The sequence below is a fragment of the Fundulus heteroclitus genome, chromosome 6, assembly GCF_011125445.2.
Source record: "Fundulus heteroclitus isolate FHET01 chromosome 6, MU-UCD_Fhet_4.1, whole genome shotgun sequence".
Taxonomy (NCBI): domain Eukaryota; kingdom Metazoa; phylum Chordata; class Actinopteri; order Cyprinodontiformes; family Fundulidae; genus Fundulus; species Fundulus heteroclitus.
Window position 1 is genome coordinate 1,553,116 of NC_046366.1, and position 18,738 is coordinate 1,571,853.

The window sequence follows — 18,738 nt, forward strand, 5'->3', positions numbered from 1 at the left end:
TTTTTTAATCAGAAGATGATGGGCAAAAGACAGGGAACACCTTGGATTAGTTACTTGGAGCCTCAAGAAGGAATCACACGTATGGACAAAAAACCTGCAGTTCTATATCTCACACACAACTTGGGATGTATAAAAATTAACCTTGCATGAGAGTGTGTGGAAATACATGCAAACTTTTCATCTACCATGAAAATGTGTAGCCACCATGAAAACCCTTTTCAAACAAACCACAAAGTACTAAAGCTCACTCAAATGCACTGAAATAACACTCCAATCAGTTTTCTTTAATTTAAGAAGCATCCAAGCGGGTGTTTTTTCTTTAGTTAGTGCTTTTATAAACCTGTACAAGAAGCGGAATCACATTTATCACATTTAGGCTCATATAATAATGTAATACACCTCAAATAATGATTAAAACAACAAGCATTACTCTGTATTTATCACGTATAGATGTAAATGCCGGTTTGTATGTGTGCTGAAGAGCATAAAATACATGCAAATTATCTAAGGGGCCCTTTGATTCTCACTGAGAACAGAATTGTGTCAGATCAGCTGATTAATTCCCAACAAGTCAAATGTGATGATTCCTTAGGTGGAGACAATCACACATCTCCATAAAGTAAAGTTGCTTGTAATTGTGGAATGGTTGCAACGTTGGTGCTGCTGGACGGCATCGCCAATGGAAGAATTCAGAGGGAACGTGCTTTCATGGATCCTACTGGAAGATGATGAACAATCTAAATGGATTATTAGCCTTTTAGATTGCCCAGGGCAATTATTTTACTGGTTCCAGCATTACAGAGGGAAATTTAGAGGAACCATGCATCACCAGTTGCTGTTCAAGTTCTAACTCCTTTGCAACTGGAGCTTTTCAGAGAGAGCTGAGTGACAGGTCAGGTATGTCATAGTCATCCCTTAGCGAGCTCATGACAGCCATATAGGATAGCCTTATTTGTATATTGTTCTTATACATAAAAGTCCCCTTCACTGTGGCTCTCCTTTGCAGCGACAAGTCAATTTTCAATTGTAATCAGAGCTATGAACAGTGGCGCCTCCAGAAATATTTTATAGGGGTGGCCAGATGGAGGCACTTAAACTCTTGGGGTGGCACTGAAACTAAAAGCCATAATTTCAGGATTTTATTCTACTGTTGTAGTAAAGCTGCCTGTAGAAAACTATCAGAATGACTGAAGTAAACGCCTACTAATATCTTTTGGTTTTTAATGTTTTTTTGAATTTTTAATGTTACAAGTGATCTAACGTGCATAGACCAATAACAGTACAGTTAACATTTTGAGTTGAACAACAATTCCTTTTTATTGTGTAATTATATTTAGAATAAGGCGTACATTTATTCATATATTGGAAAACAAAACAGTTACAAGGGGAAAGTAGATAGTGGCAGATACAAATAAAAGTGCGATAGAAGCTCAGGAGGAGCAGCTGCCTACAATTTACACTGGTCAGTGGGGGTGGCCAGGACATGGCACGGGGGGGCATGGCCACCCCTGGCCACCCCCTGGTGGCCTCACTGGGTATGACTATAGGGGCACTATCGGTAAACAAATGTGCTTTTGTGAATATAAAGCATTTTCATTGACTATATGTGCAACCAGGCTGCACAATGAAAATTGTAGGCATTGTAGAGCAAAATAGAACAAGCAGACAAACCAAATGTGAGGTGATGTGTATACATGTTTTTATACATCTGAATTTTTCTGTGTGCCGCAAGTTTCAGGATTTCTCCCTACTGCCAACTTTTGGAACTACGCACTCTTATAAATAATAATAATATGATTGAACTTGACTTTGTAAAGTGCCTTGAGATGACATGTTTCATGATTTGGCGCTATATAAATAAAATTGAATTGAATTGAATTGAATTATAAATGAGGCCAGGGGCCTTTTATACATTTATACATGCACTTTTTTATATATGCTTCCAGGGGCAACAGCTTTCATACTAAAGGTTTGTGGTTGTGAGAAATCCTGCAACTCGTGGCCCACAAAGAAGTCAATACTGTAAGTACACATTACCACGCACCTTTCCTTTATTCACCCTGCTTTGCAGAACATTCAGCACAGCTGGAGGGACCACATGGAATGCCCTGTTCCTGCCTACTAATACATATGCAAAGTAGAATAGATAACCAAAAGGCACCCATCATGTGTCCAAACAACCATGGCAACAGCGCTCAATGAAATGTGCAGAGGACTGAATTCCAATCCTTGGCAAAACATGGTATGTGGCTCCTTCATTTAGCTCAATTAGAGCTAAATGCAATTAGAGCTTAATGCAATACCAAATCATTTTAATGATGTGAATATTAATCCCATATTTCTATTAGGATGACTGTCACCACACAAATAATGAGCAGTGTGTTGCATCTTTTAAACAGCTGATGACGCCACATTAAAAATAAATACCTAGAAGCCAGCCATTGCAAATGATCCCTGCTCAGAATCTGTTCCCATACCAAATATTATAATTTGAATAATTATATTCATTTTGATAGCATAAAGGACTCCTGGGTTGAGCCAAGCCATATGCCACTGCATTGCTGAGAATGTATTTTGAAGATGCTTTCAATTTCGAAAAGCAAATTAAGTTACAGATGGTGCCCTTAAAGCATGAGTGACGTCATAGCTCTAATTACATATGGAAATCGGCTCCTCACTGCAAATTACAATTGGTTGTCTATCTATTCAGGCACATTTTATGCATCTGAGCAGCGTACGGAAGAGGCCGACTCGTACGGCTGGCATGGTACAGCTTAGGGACGAGTGTGAAACACCCGACCCATCAGCCAGCTCCCTCTAAACAGATCTGGTTGCAAAGAAATTGAACTAAAACTGGCAACGCACGATTCCTCCAAATGTTTCTCTGTAACACTGGGGCCAGTTCCATGCAGCGCTTCGACATGATGGCATTGTCTATCTAAACAGGCTAAAAAGTTACTCATCCTCATGTGCCAGCAGGCCAGTACAATCTCTGAATTCTTCCATTGATGTTGTTCTCCAGCTTTGCCAAAGCTGCAGTTGTTCCACAGCTATGCACAGATTTTCTAAGCCATGTATGGACATATGCTTATCTGCACCTTGTCCACTTTAGAAATCATACCTGACCAGTTTAGACTTAATCAACTGATTAAACACCATTTTATTCTCAGTGAGAATCAAAAGGGCCCCTTAGATAATTTACATGCATTTTATGCTTTTCAGTGCACATACCGATGTGCATTTATATCTACGCAAGACAAAAAGAAGATTTACAGATTCCATCTGATTGAAGTTGTTTCCAATCATATTGGAGATGTGTTACGTTGTTGTATGATGCTAAATGCAATTCCAGCTTGTACAGATTTATAATATAAAAGCTCTTTTTTTTATTTATAGATTTGCTCATTGACAAATAAAACTCAGTGTACATATTACAGTGTCGCTGGGTGAGCTTTGGTACATTGTGGTTTGTTCTTGTATACTGAAAAAGCTTGCATTGCTGCTGCAAATTATCCTAGCAAAAGCACATCATTTCACACAACATTCCTTTTTATACGTCCCAAGTTGTACTTGAAGCATTGGGAAAGCTTTTAGTGTATAGGGACGCTGTGTAAATGAGGCCCCAGGCTTTCAGAGGGACACACACATACGAACCTAAACGGTATTTGAAGTGACATTTTTATTGCTGACATTTTGAGTTAAATTAGTGCAGAAAACACAATTTTCTCTGTCATGCCTGAAATAAACAAAAATAATTATTGAAACACATTAAGACACTTATAAACCATTCCAATTATGTCTGAGAAGATCAGATATCCTAACAGTGAATTCCACACCATTGGCGCTATTTTGTATGTTTTAGTACCAAGCTGGTGTGTCTTAGTGCTCCACCAATAGGTTCTTTAGCAACAAGAGGGAGTCAATGAATTAGAACCCAGGAAACGGAGGCAAGTTCAGGTGTGAACTGAATTTTATTCCCAGTGGGTGCACAATACCAATAAAAAGTCTTGGTGATTTTTTAAAGAAAAAAGGCATGCCTCCAGACCAGGGTAATCATGTCCTCAATTTCTGATTAAAGGACGCTTAAGAGGCTGGAATCACACCAGCAAAGTCCAAAAAGAATGTACATTTATTCGTTCCACCCCGCAGCCGTCTCGCGATTGGCTTCACTGCATCCGTGCTGTGGTCCGCACCAAGCGCCCATCACTCGCCATGGGCTTCATGCAAATACAAACACATGCTGACCAGAAAGCATTGTTTGTAGAGCACGCCGATCTTCTCTGCGACCCTCCCATCAAGACGACACCCTGCAGACGTCAGTGGAAAACATTACTCACAGATGCAGGCAGAGTTTCATATGTGCCCCACTGTCAATCCAACATGTTGTTTTTCCAGTGGGTGCTGTTTCTGCTGCAGGCATGGTCCACGTCGCGCTGCTCGGTCTGCTTAAACTTGCCAATCACCCAGTCTGACCTCCCACCACGCCTGGCTGCTATGTGCTGCTCCCTCCTATTTGCTGTGGTGAGTTCTCCACCTTTTAGGTGTTCCGCCAGCTTCTCTGGCAGATCTGTAAAACAGCTGATAGGCTGTTTCCAGGCACACCCACAACTCCACAGGTGGCCATCATCAGGACCTGACAGGACACAACCCCAATTTCCCTTGTGTACAGCTGTATAACCATGTTTTTAAAAACACCAGAATGCATGGTCAGATAGGAAACCATGTTAAAGTTGTTTTAGATGCACTAGATCAGTTCTTTGTTTAAAGTGAATGAAGCCATTATTAACACATCTGTGTTTTTCCTATTTACTTATCTTTCTCCCCCATGAATTAACCCAGCAGATTTATTTGGATTGTGAACAGAGACGGGAGGGTTAACCGTGTAGAGTCATGTAAAGTTTGCTTAGTTACGAGACATATAAAATTCTGAGACGTTTTCTGAATTAGACTTAATTGTGCAGCACATTTTCATGTTATCTCTTTAGTAGGCTTATTGCATCACACATTAGCTAAATCCACAGCTCAGACCTGTTAAATAGCATTAGTTGCAAAAATGATTTGACACTTAACAGCCGACGGACTGTAAAGGGTTAACCGAAATGGGTCTTCCTTCACAACCATCCAGCTTGTGCAAAAATCTATCAGGGGCCCACAAACACACATTGACTAGGTAGTCAGGATGGGTGCCTCCTGACTACCTAGGATTCAGCTGGATGATGTGCCCTGACACACTTCAAGTACAATAAGGAGTATGTGGTGCCGGTTTGTCACCAGATTCTCCAGATCTCATTCAATCTATCATCAGTAGGAGTTGGTCAAATAAAGCCTACCTACTTAGGCTCAAACTCATAGACTACATAAAATCTGCTGGAGATCTATAATATAGCGCTGTTGTGTAGTTCATGCCTTGAGGGTTCAGGCCTGCTTTGGTTACAACAGGTGCTAATAGGAATTTAGTCATTGTTGCTGTTGGCAGCACATCCCTCAAGGAAATGTCCAGTTCCACTTTATCCCAACAGTCTTCTGCAGCACTGATACCTGCAGCATTGTGGAAGGTATTGGTTCACATTAAACGTTATCAGTTTCTGTGCTAGTGAAATGGCAAATGGTATTTTTTAGGATGGATCCATGCTTTCAACGTATTTTAACCAAATTTTGACCTTGCGATCTGACTGCTGCAGCTCAAATCACCACACATAGAACCTGAAAATGACAGACACTTGATCCTATCTGTCTTGCTCCAATTCTGATGAGCCTGTGTGAGTTCCATTGTAGGTGCAGTTTCCTGTACTTAGTTGGAAAACACTTGTACCCGTTGTGCACTTCTGCTGCTGTATCTCATCCACCTTAAGGTTCTACATGTTGTGCATTCAGTTATGGTGTTCTGTGCACCTTGGTTGTAACAGGCATAGGTTCCCTTTTTATCATTCAGAACTAGTCTGGCCATTGTCCTCTGACCTCTAAAATTAGCAAAGCCTTTCGGTCAACACAACTACTGCTCACTCAATATTTACTCTTTTTTCAGAGAACTCTCTTTAAACCTGTAAGATCATTTTACAGAAAAATATCACAGCAGATCCACATTTTCTGGAACATTTACACCATAACACCTCAACCCATCTGGCACCTACCTTAATGCTCACTCTGAGTTTCAGCAAATTGTTTGCACCACATCTAAAATCATTGAATTGCTGCCAACTGATTGGCTGATTTGCTGTTACAGTTAAAAAATTATAATAATAATAAAGTGGCCCTGTTGATGATTGGTGTCTTTTACCCAAAAGCACTGTAACATTGTGTGACAGCAGCTATCTATTTATTTTTAGTATAGAGGGAAAGTGCTTCAGTTTGATTAGATTTCTTAAAGTGAGCTTCAGTCTTTTTGTGAATTGTAGTTAAATCTAGGTTACACATTTTACCTGGTTTAATTGCTGGAGAACAGTAAGTGACTTACCGTATTTTTCGGACTATAAAGCGCACTTAAAATCCTTAGATTTTCTCAAAAATGTATGGTGCACCTTACAATCCAGTGCGCCTTATTTATAATTACCGTTGTGCTTATTGACAGATTTTATGTGGTAGAATGTGGTCGAAAATCTGTTAAAATGTGTAAGTACAACTTTGGTTAGCAATGAAGCCGCTCCATTCAATGGATATTTGGAGCATAACGGTACAATTTGTAACTACCTGATCGAACCCCTGAGCTGTCTACAACACTGCCTGACTGTAATGCTGAAACTAGAAGAGCATTCATGTAAAGGCCCCCCACATACTTTGGCGTAGTTCACTCTGTAGAGGTCCACACGTACTCAAGGCGAACTCTGCGCATACATAGTGTAGAGCTAAATTTTTATGACCGCGTACATGGTGTCACACTACAAACTTCTCAACGGTAAGAAGTCTTTACATCAAACAGTTTTTTATGTGACATCAAGCTTGATACACTGAGCTGCTCCAAGCAGGCGATCTCAAGGACGTGCGGCCTGCTGGAAAAGAAACAGCTCTAGGTGCTCAGCTAGCTAATAACACATTTTACCATCCGTTCCGCCGCTTTGTCCCACTGGCAAAAAGTGTGGGAATTGTAGGAATTTGCCACAAGAATATTATGACACGGTGTGCCTTATGGTCTGAAAAATACAGTAAATGCAATAGAATCCAAATAGAATTTAATGTCAAACATAAAAAAATGCAGTTTTATCTATTTTTGGAGAGTTACATGGGCAGATTTTAGAAGTTTAGAATGTCAGAATGACAAAAATGGGTGAACCTGAAGAGATGTACACTGTAATGAAAGCCATGCATAAAAAGTGAATGTTTTACAGGACCCTGGTTTGTATGAATAATATGTATTAGTGGTGATGGTCTGTCTTCACAAAGGTCTCTGGAGGAATATTAGAAGAATGTGAAATGTTCTGCCACTACTGAATTTCTGTTGGCCTACCTCAGGGCTATGACAACACTGTGAAATGATTGGTAGCAAATGTAAATCTGTTCTTACAGGTGCTTTCTACATACATGATTAAGACATAGAAGTTTAACTGTTGACAGCGAGATAGATTTTGCTGGACCCCAGGTTTTTGCGTGTGTGTGTGTGTGTGTGTGTGTGTGTGTGCGTGAGAGAGAAAAACTATGCTTGAACTGAAGCATCATTGATTCTTGTTCAGTGTATAAACATCTTCCTCCGTTCAATTCTGCAGAAGGACACTGTTGGGCCTGAGTTAGATTTTAAAAAGCCAAATACATGACTCCTCTTTTATAGTACATGTAATCATTTTATCAGAATCTGTTCATTCTAGTATGCAGAGTATACACATCACAAAAACAATGTTTGAGGAACTTATAGATTTTTTTATTTTATTTTTGTTTAAATATCCAGTGTATAATACCTGTAAACTAACCCATGCAAAATCTATGATGTTGATCATAAATATCTCATTCAAACAAACCTAAGGTACTACATTAGTTTCAAACAATGTGTTTCACAGAACTCCTTGTACTACAAAAACAGAGGTTTCATATATTTTATTGCATGAATTGCTGCATTTAAACATGTGCAAAAAGTTGGAAAGAGCCTATTGGAAAATGACACAGAAAAACGCTGATGCACTGCCTGATGTAGCCACTGGAGTCTACAATTATTTGAGTTCAATAGCAACTAAAGAGTTTGTTTCATACTACTACCAATGATACTTATAAATACATTATATTGCCAAAAGCATTTGCTCACCCATTATTGGAATCGGGTGTTCCAATCACTTCCTTGGCCACAGGTGCACCTGGGCGTGCAGGAGAGCGAATACTTTCTCTATTTTAGCAATATAGTGTACATTACAACTACTGTAAGGGCTGCTATAAGATGAAAACATCTTTTATCAACGGTTTACAGTTCCTATATATTTTATCTTCTTTTGATTATTTTACTTTTTTACTTTTTTCAAATGTTAATAAAGGTGCACATTGGTTTTTGTATTGCCCGGTTTGTGTTATGAAAGTAACAGATATGGTTAGAATTTAGAAAAATATATATTAGACTTAAACTGGTCCAAGTTATGTTATCTTACAGGATTTAATAATGTTACAGAAGCCTTGATTCCATCCAACTGTCATGTGAATTTTGAGCAAACTTCTAAAATGTCACAAACAAGAAAATAAGAAGTAGGCGTGTTTCCATTAACAGATTGATAGCGAATTAACCAGACTATGTAAAGCATAATTTCATCAAAAGCTGTCATTATGCATGGTCATAGTAAACAGGAAGTAGAGGTTGCAAACTAGTATGGACCACGTATCCAAAAAAAAAGGAGAGGAATTTTCAGGAATTTGTTGCTATCAGGCACGTTGTAATTGTCCTATCATGTCTCCTATTTTGCGCATTAACTCTTTTTCACAAAATCCAATAACTATGTCAAGCCACTGTAAAACGTTTTTGCAAAATAGAGGAAATTATTTCAAATTTTGCAGTTTCTAGAAACCTTTTGTTATAGGATATTTCAAAATGTGCATAAAAGACGGAAATGTGGCTAGAGTTTCTATAAAGTGCTTTTTTATCATTCTGCATGCAATCAGATTAATTCATCAATCAAAGTCACTCCCCTGGCATCTTAGTTCCACAGGCACAAATGTCACTCATTGATCCAAATTCAAACATAAGAGTCAGACTACAACAAAAGAAGAGAGAATGGTGCAGCAGTTTAAAATAAAATTAGGACATTTATTTACAAAATAACAATTTCCCAAAGCTTCTGCTGGAGGAAAAAAAACTGATAAAAGTATTTGGAATGGACCAACCAGATATAAAATTCCATGCCAGTGACTGTAAATGGATTTCTGTTCAAGTTGTTTATTTTGCATTAAGTCCCAACCTCTAGTGTGCCGGCAGCTGTCATTGGGCGAGAAGTGGGGTGCACCATGGCCAGGTTGCCAGTGCAACACAGAGATACAACCATGTACACAGACTCACACCAAAGGGGAATTTTAGAGAGACCAATTAACTTAACTGTCATGTTTTTGGACCGTGGGAGGAAGCTGGAGTACCTGGAGAGAACCCATGCATGCGCGCAGAGAGAACATGTAAAGTCCACACAGAAAGACCCCAGGTCAGGGGTTCGATCCCAGAGCTTCTTTTGCTGCAAGGCAACAGAGCTTTACTTATTTGTTAAAAGCCATGGTTAAGTGGCATGACAGAACAATGGTGTTTAAATATGTTGAAAAAAAGGTTCCTGTGATCATATGTATTTGTTGTCTGTGACATTGAAAAAAATAACTGTTCTTGTGCAAATTGCTCATTTTGTGAAGATGTAATCAAGAATAAAACTGGTAGTTCATGTGCTGGTCTGCTTTTTTTCTTCAGAGGATCAGCTGAAACATTTGTTCAGTATCATCTTAGTACAGAGAGCACCAAGGGACAAACAAGGTCAAGGGAGAAACATTAAACGTTTAAAATGATCTACCACAGGTGTAGCGTGTTTTGCAATTGAAATTAAAAGATCGGTCTGCCTTCTTACAAAAGTTGAGCTGTAACACATAACATTGCAGATAGATCAGATTAATTCCATACAACAGCAATGCCTAGCTTGCTGCCAGCTGTGTCAATATGATGAATTCCAAGTCCCTGCATTCCTGCAAGTCCAGTTTTATCAGCTCAACTATCAGTTTGACAGCTATACTTGATCTTAATGTTAATTATAATGTGAACACTGAATTTACCACTATAACAGTTTGAATCCAGTCCATTTAATAGTTTAATGCCAATCCAAAACACCTGCCTTGAATTGAAATTGAATTCATCCATCCAATCAGTTCATTCAAATTTTATAAAGAAATTTAAAACCAATTAAATCCAATCACACAGACAGGCTCCAAGTCAATGGCATACTGTCAGGATTTGTCACGATGACCCGAACACACACCACACATGGAGCTTCGTTTAGAAGGTTTATTGAGGGTTGAAGGGTTATGGAGGAATGAAACCAGAGTCCGTTACCGGGATAGAGCGAGTGGATGGGGAAGGCAGGAGCCGTCAGACGGGAAGGAGGCTGAAGGACAGCAGGAGAGCCTTGGGACGGGACCCATGGCTGGCCAGAGAGCTTCGGAGCGGGATCCGAGTCAGAACCTTGCGACGGGACACTAGGCCGGCAGGTGAGCTTCGGGATGGGACCCGAGCTGGGCTTGGAGCGGGATCCAAGCGGAGCTGCGAGGGAGGAGTGCGGTCAGCAGCGGGGAGCGAAGACGTGGGTCCTTCTGATGAGGAAGGTAGCGAGACACTCGTGTGAAGAAGACAAGACGGACTGGCGGTGAAGAGGAGACTGGGGAGGGTTTATATGGAGAGGCTGGCAGGTGGATTGAGTCCAAGATGATTAGAGCTAGACAGGTGTAGATGATCAGGCTCAGTGGAGACCGAGCTGGGCTGAGGAGGAAGGCGCTGGAAACCTCCAAAGGCAGGTAGGTCATGACACATACTTTTCAATTTGTTACTAGATATTAAAAAATGTTTTATTATTCAAAATGGGTAAATAGATAAGCCATCATAAGAAATACCTTTCTTGTCCCACTTTGGAGGCATATAGGCATGACAGTGGCAAAAAAATAGTTGCACACTAAATTAGTAATGAAAAACAAGCTAATCTAAAGTTAGAGCTACAGCAACAGAGAATGAGCCTATCATAAAGATAAAAAATAAAAAAATAAAGGAAAGTAGGTGCTGCACAATTATTGATTATGACATATTCCGATAAAAATAAATATTCAAGTTAAACAGAGGAAATACAGCAGCTGATATACATAACAATTTGAGAAAAATATGCAGTAAGCATGATATTACAAGCAACACCCCAAGTAGCTAAAGCATGTGCAAGTGGAGGTTCATAGCACCAGCCCTTCGAAGGCCACAAGCTGATTAGACTATGAACCACTGTCCCTTTCCTTCCCACCTTTCTTATCTCTCCTTTCCTTGGTTCAAAGTTACAAACCTAATGACTAATGAATGTATTGACAATGGTGATTGTGAAGTTTGCATTTCATTTTTATTACTTTTATTGTTAGCCTTAATAGCCAATAGAAATGATTAGCTATAGCTTAATTCTGGCCAGGCTAGGTCACTGACCCAGCCAATTAATGCTTTGTTTTTGTTCCCTCTTGGATGATGAACTGAAGTGCATGAATCCCAAAAGACTACTAGAAAGACTATTAAGTTGTCTCATTCATGCACAACGGATTTTCCTCACGACAGAATGGACTTGGTTGTAGCTTTAAAGACTGTGACCAGCATCCCACTCTTCAAAGCTAAAGGGGGGTATGTAATGCCATCCTATGACGTGACAGACTCCAGTTCCCAGCATGCAATAGGGTCAAAATGGCCACCGACTCCCAGCATGCAATATGGTCAACGCGACCACCGGCCCTAGCAACGAGATAACGTTGCTAGGGCTGGTGGTCGCCCTAGCAACAAGATAACGTTGCTATGATACGATATAAAGGCGCCTGGCGTGCCCAACTCATTCTTCTTTACTGGCACCACGCCAACTTGGAAGACATACAGCTGTTCATCCCATTGGGATTTCCACACGTGGCACGATTTTGAGTCCTCGCTGGTCCGAGTTGCCGAACCAACTTCTCCCTGTTCCTATGCAGGAGGTCGACTTTAAAAGTATTGTAGTGACTACTTGTGTATGAAAAAACTTAAAAGTAAACAAAAAAAAAAATTTAAATCAAATAGTCACTTGACGAATAGTGGTTTCCGGTTTTACGCAGTACAAAAAATTCTCAAAATACGTCAAAATGCTGTTCCGTGAGTTTATTCCAGGTTTCTTCAGGAAACATGGTACAAACTGAAAAACTACTTGCCGCCTCTCCTGCCCTGGTTTCATGAAAGGACCGGTAGACTGACAGACTGCAGCACTAGAAGACTGGTAAAAAACCATAAGCCCACCCACTTTCATCCTGAGCTACCTACAGTCCATGTATACATATGACACACCCAAAACCCAAACAAAATCAATTATTTATTTATTTTTTCCCTTTTTTTTCCCTTTTTTTCCCTTTTTTTTCCTTTTTTTCCCTTTTTTTTCCCTTTTTTTTCTTCTTTTTCTTTTTTCCTTTTTTTTCTTCTTTTTCTTTTTTTTTCCCTTTTTTTTTCCTTTTTTTCCCTTTTTTTTTCCTCTTTTTTTTTTCTCAGGACAATATCTCCAGCAGTGATGTTTCTTCGTGGTTTCATCCATTTTTGTCTTTCCTGCATCAAAGGCAAATACTCAGATCCATCTTGTCCAAAACAGTTTGGCCATATACTGTACTTGTTTCCATCGTCGTCTGAGGTACATATCTTGCTTTTGAAACAGTCCAGGTGGCATAACAGGTTTGTTCTTTAGGGTCAGGATGTGATTTGGTGTGAGGGCTTCTAAATCATTTGAATCCAGCGTCATAGGTCTATCATTCAGAATGGCTTCAGCCTCACAGAAAACAGTTGAAAAAAAGTTTCATCATCCACAACCTGATGTTTTAGAACTGAGGTGAGTATACTTCTGACAGAACGAATCAAGCGTTCCTAGACACCACCTTGATGTGAAGCTACCGGTGTATTAAAGTTTATGCCATCTTGGACCAGAACTGTTTGGATCTTGCTCTGGTTCAAGGCAGCCAGATTTTCTCTTAGTTCTCTGTTGGCTCAAACAAAATTTGTGCCGTTGTCTGACCTGATGGAAGAGACTGGACCACATCTACAGATGAATCTTCTGATTGCATTGATACAAGAATCTGCATCAAAGGTATGAGCCACCTCCAAATGAACAGCACGACTTGTTGGGCACGTGAATATTACTCCATACCCTTTGAGCAGACTTCTGCCTCTCTTAACATCAATGGGGCCAAAATAATCAACTCCCACATCTGTAAATGGAGCTTTGTCTGGTGCAACCCTTCCCTGGGGTAAGTCTGCCATTTTTTGTTCCAAAAGCTTTCTTCTATTTTTTCTACAGGTCACACAATCAGACAATCTGGCAGCAGAGTTTCCATTGATTATCCAGTATCTCTGACACAGCCTGGACAGGATTTGATTTCTTCCTGCGTGACCAAGCAGATGGTGAATGTAGAACAGAATTAATGTTGCTACATGCATGTCTTTGGACAGGATGACAGGATGTTTAGTTTCAGACGGCATAGCAGCTCTTTTTTGACACGTCCACTCACTCTGAGGACTCCATTGTCCAACACTGGATCAAGTCTGTACTGCTGGCTGTCTTTAGAAACGATCTTGTTGGCTTTGATCGAGGTGATCTCTGGACCAAACCAGCGATGTTGTTCAAACTGAATAATGAAATGCTCTGCTTTAGCCAGATCTTCAGATGTCAAACACTGCTTCATCAGCATAGCTTTACACTGCTGCATCTTTTGTGACACCTTTTTCTTCTTGGTGTTTCCATCTTCTGAAGACTGCTGTAACATGGCAGAAGACTCCTGTCTTTGCTGAAACAGCAGAATAAGGAGTTCTTTGAGCTTTAAAACCCAAGCTACAGATGTCTAGCTTTGCCCAAGATGAGAAATAGGAGATGAAATTACTGGTAGGACATATAATCTTCTCAACAACAGCATTGACAGTCACATTCTTTTTTATTTCAGAATCGTCAGCAGGAAGTGAGTCATACTTTACCTCCAGTTTAGGCCACTTATCTTCAGACTCTAACAGGAATTTAGGACCATTAATCCATTTACTCTGCTCCATAAAGTCTTTCGCTTTCATCCCTCTTGATGCTTCATCTGCTGGATTATCTTTTTAACTCACATATCTCCATTGATCAGTTTGTGTAGCATCTTTGATGATGGACACTGTGTTTACAACAAAGGCATGAAAATGCTTTGCTTCATTGCAGATGTACTTTAAGACACTGGTACTGTCAGTCCAGAAAACGGATGTCTCAAGTTCAAGATGCAACTCTCTGTGTAGTAGTTGGTCCAGTCGAACAGCGAGGACAGCTGCAGTGAGCTCCAAATGAGGAATGATTGTCTGCTTAAGAAGAGTGACTCTGGCCTTTCCCACGAGGAATGCTAGGTGTATGTGAAGCTCATTTTTTAATCTTAGATATGACACTGTACCATATTCCACTTGACTGGCATCAGAGAAGTGGTGAAGCTGTGCAGTAACAGGACTAAAGTCTTTAGGCTCAATGCAGCGGTCCACTTCAAACTTTGAGATCCTCTTCAGATCATCCATTCAGTCGGTCCATTGTTTGGAGAAATGATTAAGAACAGCATCATCCCAGCCCTGTCACGAATCGGAGCAGAGGACCCAGAATTCAGCCAGACCAGTAGAGGTTCAGATCAGGTTCTTTATTAACAAAAAGCAAAACAGGGAAAAAAGCCAAAAAGACCGTCAAACAAAAAGACGGCACAAAAATAAACAGAGTAACGGGGCAGGCACGGCAGGAACAGGCAAAACAGGATGGCTCAGGTTTCTGGAGACAAGGGGGTCAAAAATCCAAAAGCAAACCATAACAGAAAGTTGCAAGAGGAAAACTCACCCATACTCAACAAGACGACCTGGCACTGATGTCTGGTCTCAACTGTTTATATGGAGGTGGAAGCAGGTGAAACCGGTCAGAGATGATTGCAACAGGGGTGGAGTAAGGCAGGTGTGTAGAGTGGGTAATTAGACCAGACATCAGTGCTGAGGCTCAAAACAAGAACAGACAAATCTAAAAAGCTGACAAGACAAGAGGACAGAAACAAACTACACACACAACTTACAAAGAAACAAAATCACTCTAAAGAAAAAACCTAAAACAGAAAATAAAGCTTAGACTAAAACAGATGACAAAACCAGATAACCTAACAGTAAATAAAAACCCAGACAGGACAAAAACTCAAAGCAAGCAGAGAACCTAAAGCAGGAGAGTAAAATGACTCAAAAATAAAACCCGAACAGAAACCAGAATATTACAGAGCCCCCCCCTCAAGGGCGGATTCTAGACGCCCTCCAACATCTATGGGAGTCCAAAGAAAACAAGAACCTAAGTCAAATCGGGTGGGTGGAGGGGGCTAAAGGCTGGAGGGCTAGAGTCTGAAGAAGAAAATAATATCTAACACAAGTGCAAAAACACAAAACAACCCTCTAAGGGCGAATCGAAACTGAAACTGAGTCCTAAAGTGGCCGGATGTCTGGCAGACATCCCGGACGACGGCCCCGGCGGGTCAGGATGTCCGGCGGTCGCCCCGGACGACGGCCCCGGCGGGTCAGGATGTCCGGCGGTCGCCCCGGACGACGGCCCCGGCGGGTCAGGATGTCCGGCGGTCGCCCCGGACGACGGCCTCGGCAGAGTAAAACGATAGGAAGCCAGTGGCAGAGCAGGACTCTCAGAACCCGACTCCTGGAAAGAGAGAAAGCAAAGGATGGTGCCAGCCTAAAGGCAGTGAACGGCTCCAGACTACTGGCTAAGGGAGGAGCAGGGCCACAGGCTAGGAGAGGCGCCGGTCTAAGAGCTAAAGAGAACTCTGGGCTAAGGTCTGGAGGCAGCGCCGGGCTACGGGGTAAGGAGGGAGCCTGTCTACAGGCTTCTGGAAAGGGAGCCTGGCTACAGGCTTCTGGAAAGGGAGCCTGGCTACAGGCTTCGGGCGACAGGGCCTGGCTACAGGCTTCGGGCGACAGGGCCTGGCTACAGGCTTCGGGCGACAGGGCCTGGCTACAGGCTTCGGGCGACAGGGCCTGGCTACAGGCTTCGGGCGACAGTGCGCTAAAGCTTCGGGAAGCTGGCACTGGAGACAGTGCGCTAAAGCTACGGGGAGCTGGCACTGGAGACAGTGCGCTAAAGCTACGGGGAGCTGGCACTGGAGACAGTGCGCTAAAGCTACGGGGAGCTGGCACTGGAGACAGTGCGCTAAAGCTACGGGGAGCTGGCACTGGAGACAGTGCGCTAAAGCTACGAGGAGCTGGCACTGGAGACAGTGCGCTAAAGCTACGAGGAGCAGGCACAGGAGGCTGAGTCTTTATGCTGCAGGGAACAGGTACTGGACGCTCTTCTTTAAAGCTGCGGAGAGCCGGCACTGGACGCTCTGCTTTAAAGCTGCGGGGAGCCGGCACTGGAAGCGTTGCTTCAAAGCTGCGGGGAGCCGGCACTGGAAGCGTTGCTTCAAAGCTGCGGGGAGCCGGCACTGGAAGCGTTGCTTTAAAGCTGCGGGGAGCCGGCACTGGGGCTGAAATTGAGGGCGGGTCCTCCAGGACCCCTTCTTGGGGCTTGGGTGGAAGCGGTTCTTCCTGGACCCCCTCGTCACCAGTTGGCGGCGGACCCTCCTGGGTCTCCTCGGCGCCCGCTGGCGGCGGACCCTCCTGGGTCTCCTCGGCGCCCGCTGGCGGCGGACCCTCCTGGGTCTCTTTAGGAGATTTGGGGAGAGGCGGACCCTCCAGGGCCCCCTCTGGAGACTTGGGGAGAGGTGGACCCTCCAGGGCCCCCTCTGGAGACTTGGGGAGAGGCGGACCCTCCAGGGCCCCCTCTGGAGACTTGGGGAGAGGTTGTTGCTGAGCTGACTCGACCGATCGCCGGCCAGAAGAGCTTGAGACCAAGCTCACAGAGGCAGGACCAGGAACGGAAGCAATAACCGGACCAGCTGCTCGCCTGCGTTTCTGGCGGCGGGCTGTACTGCTGCAGAGGTGGTTGCGTCTGGGACCAACACCGGGAGGGCAAAATGCCAGCCGTGATCCCTTAAACGGGGCACCTAAGACGACCTCAGGTAAGCGCCTGACATCCTCCTCTGTCCCAAACAAAGCCCAAGTGTCCATCATAATCTTGAGTCCTGATAGCAAACTCAGTGTCAGGTCCATGGTGGGGAAAAACAACAAAAAAGTGAACGTGTTGGTCTGGCGATGGGTCCTATGACTGGCCAGGTCGTTCTGTCACGAATCGGAGCAGAGGACCCAGAATTCAGCCAGACCAGTAGAGGTTCAGATCAGGTTCTTTATTAACAAAAAGTAAAACAGGGAAAAAAGCCAAAAAGACCGTCAAAAAAAAAGACGGCACAAAAATAAACAGAGTAACGGGGCAGGCACGGCAGGAACAGGCAAAACAGGATGGCTCAGGTTTCTGGAGACAAGGGGGTCAAAAATCCAAAAGCAAACCATAACAGAAAGTTGCAAGAGGAAAACTCACCCATACTCAACAAGACGACCTGGCACTGATGTCTGGTCTCAACTGTTTATATGGAGGTGGAAGCAGGTGAAACCGGTCAGAGATGATTGCAACAGGGGTGGAGTAAGGCAGGTGTGTAGAGTGGGTAATTAGACCAGACATCAGTGCTGAGGCTCAAAACAAGAACAGACAAATTTAAAAAGCTGACAAGACAAGAGGACAGAAACAAACTGCACACACAACTTACAAAGAAACAAAATCACTCTAAAGAAAAAACCTAAAACAGAAAATAAAGCTTAGACTAAAACAGATGACAAAACCAGATAACCTAACAGTAAATAAAAACCCAGACAGGACAAAAACTCAAAGCAAGCAGAGAACCTAAAGCAGGAGAGTAAAATGACTCAAAAATAAAACCCGAACAGAAACCAGAATATTACAAGCCCAGGTTTCTCCTGCAGAGCTCTTGTAGTAGCATTTTGGCGGTGATGATGAAGGGAGTGAGAAAGCCCAAGGGATCATACAATGAGCTTACTACTGACAGTATTCCCCTTCTCGTGAGTGACCGCTCTGGAGATGAAGCTTTAAATTTGAAGACATCACCTTGAGTGCACCACTGTAAGCCAAGTGCCTGTTCCATTGGAAGCTCCAAATCCAGTTCCAGTATTTCATTTGCTCATGTTGTCTGGAAATGTTTGCAATACTGCGTGATTATTACTGGCCAACTTGGAGAGCTTAAATCCTCCTTTGTTGCAAAGAGCTGTAAGATCTTGGGCAAATTTTATTGCTCCTTCTCCTCTAGGCAAAGATTTCAGGCAATCATCCACATAGAAATTATGCTTATGCCACTTTAGCGGGAAATTTCCAAGCATTGTCTTCTGCTGTTCTTCTTAATGCATAATTTGCACAGCTCGGCGAGGACACTGCTCCAAACAGATGCACTGTCATTTGATATTCTTGTGGAACTTGTGACGTTTCACCATTGGGCCACCAGTGGAAGCGAAGAAAGTTTCTATGTTTCTCTGGAACATAGACCTGGTGAAACATGGCTTGAATATCTGCCATAATGGCAATTGGCTCTTATCTACAGCGCACAAGAACTCCCACAACTGAGTTGGTCAGATCAGGTCCT

General features: G+C 42.5%; 1 long non-coding RNA gene across 1 annotated transcript; it reads right to left on the reverse strand.

Moving 5' to 3' along the window:
• Positions 1 to 4,024: 4,024 nt before the first annotated feature.
• Positions 4,025 to 6,437, reverse strand: LOC118563382. Its single transcript, XR_004931176.1, has 2 exons — positions 4,338 to 6,437; positions 4,025 to 4,217 (listed from the first exon to the last, which is right to left on the reverse strand). It is a non-coding gene; the product is annotated as an uncharacterized LOC118563382 (long non-coding RNA).
• Between the last annotated feature and the right edge of the window lie 12,301 nt (positions 6,438 to 18,738).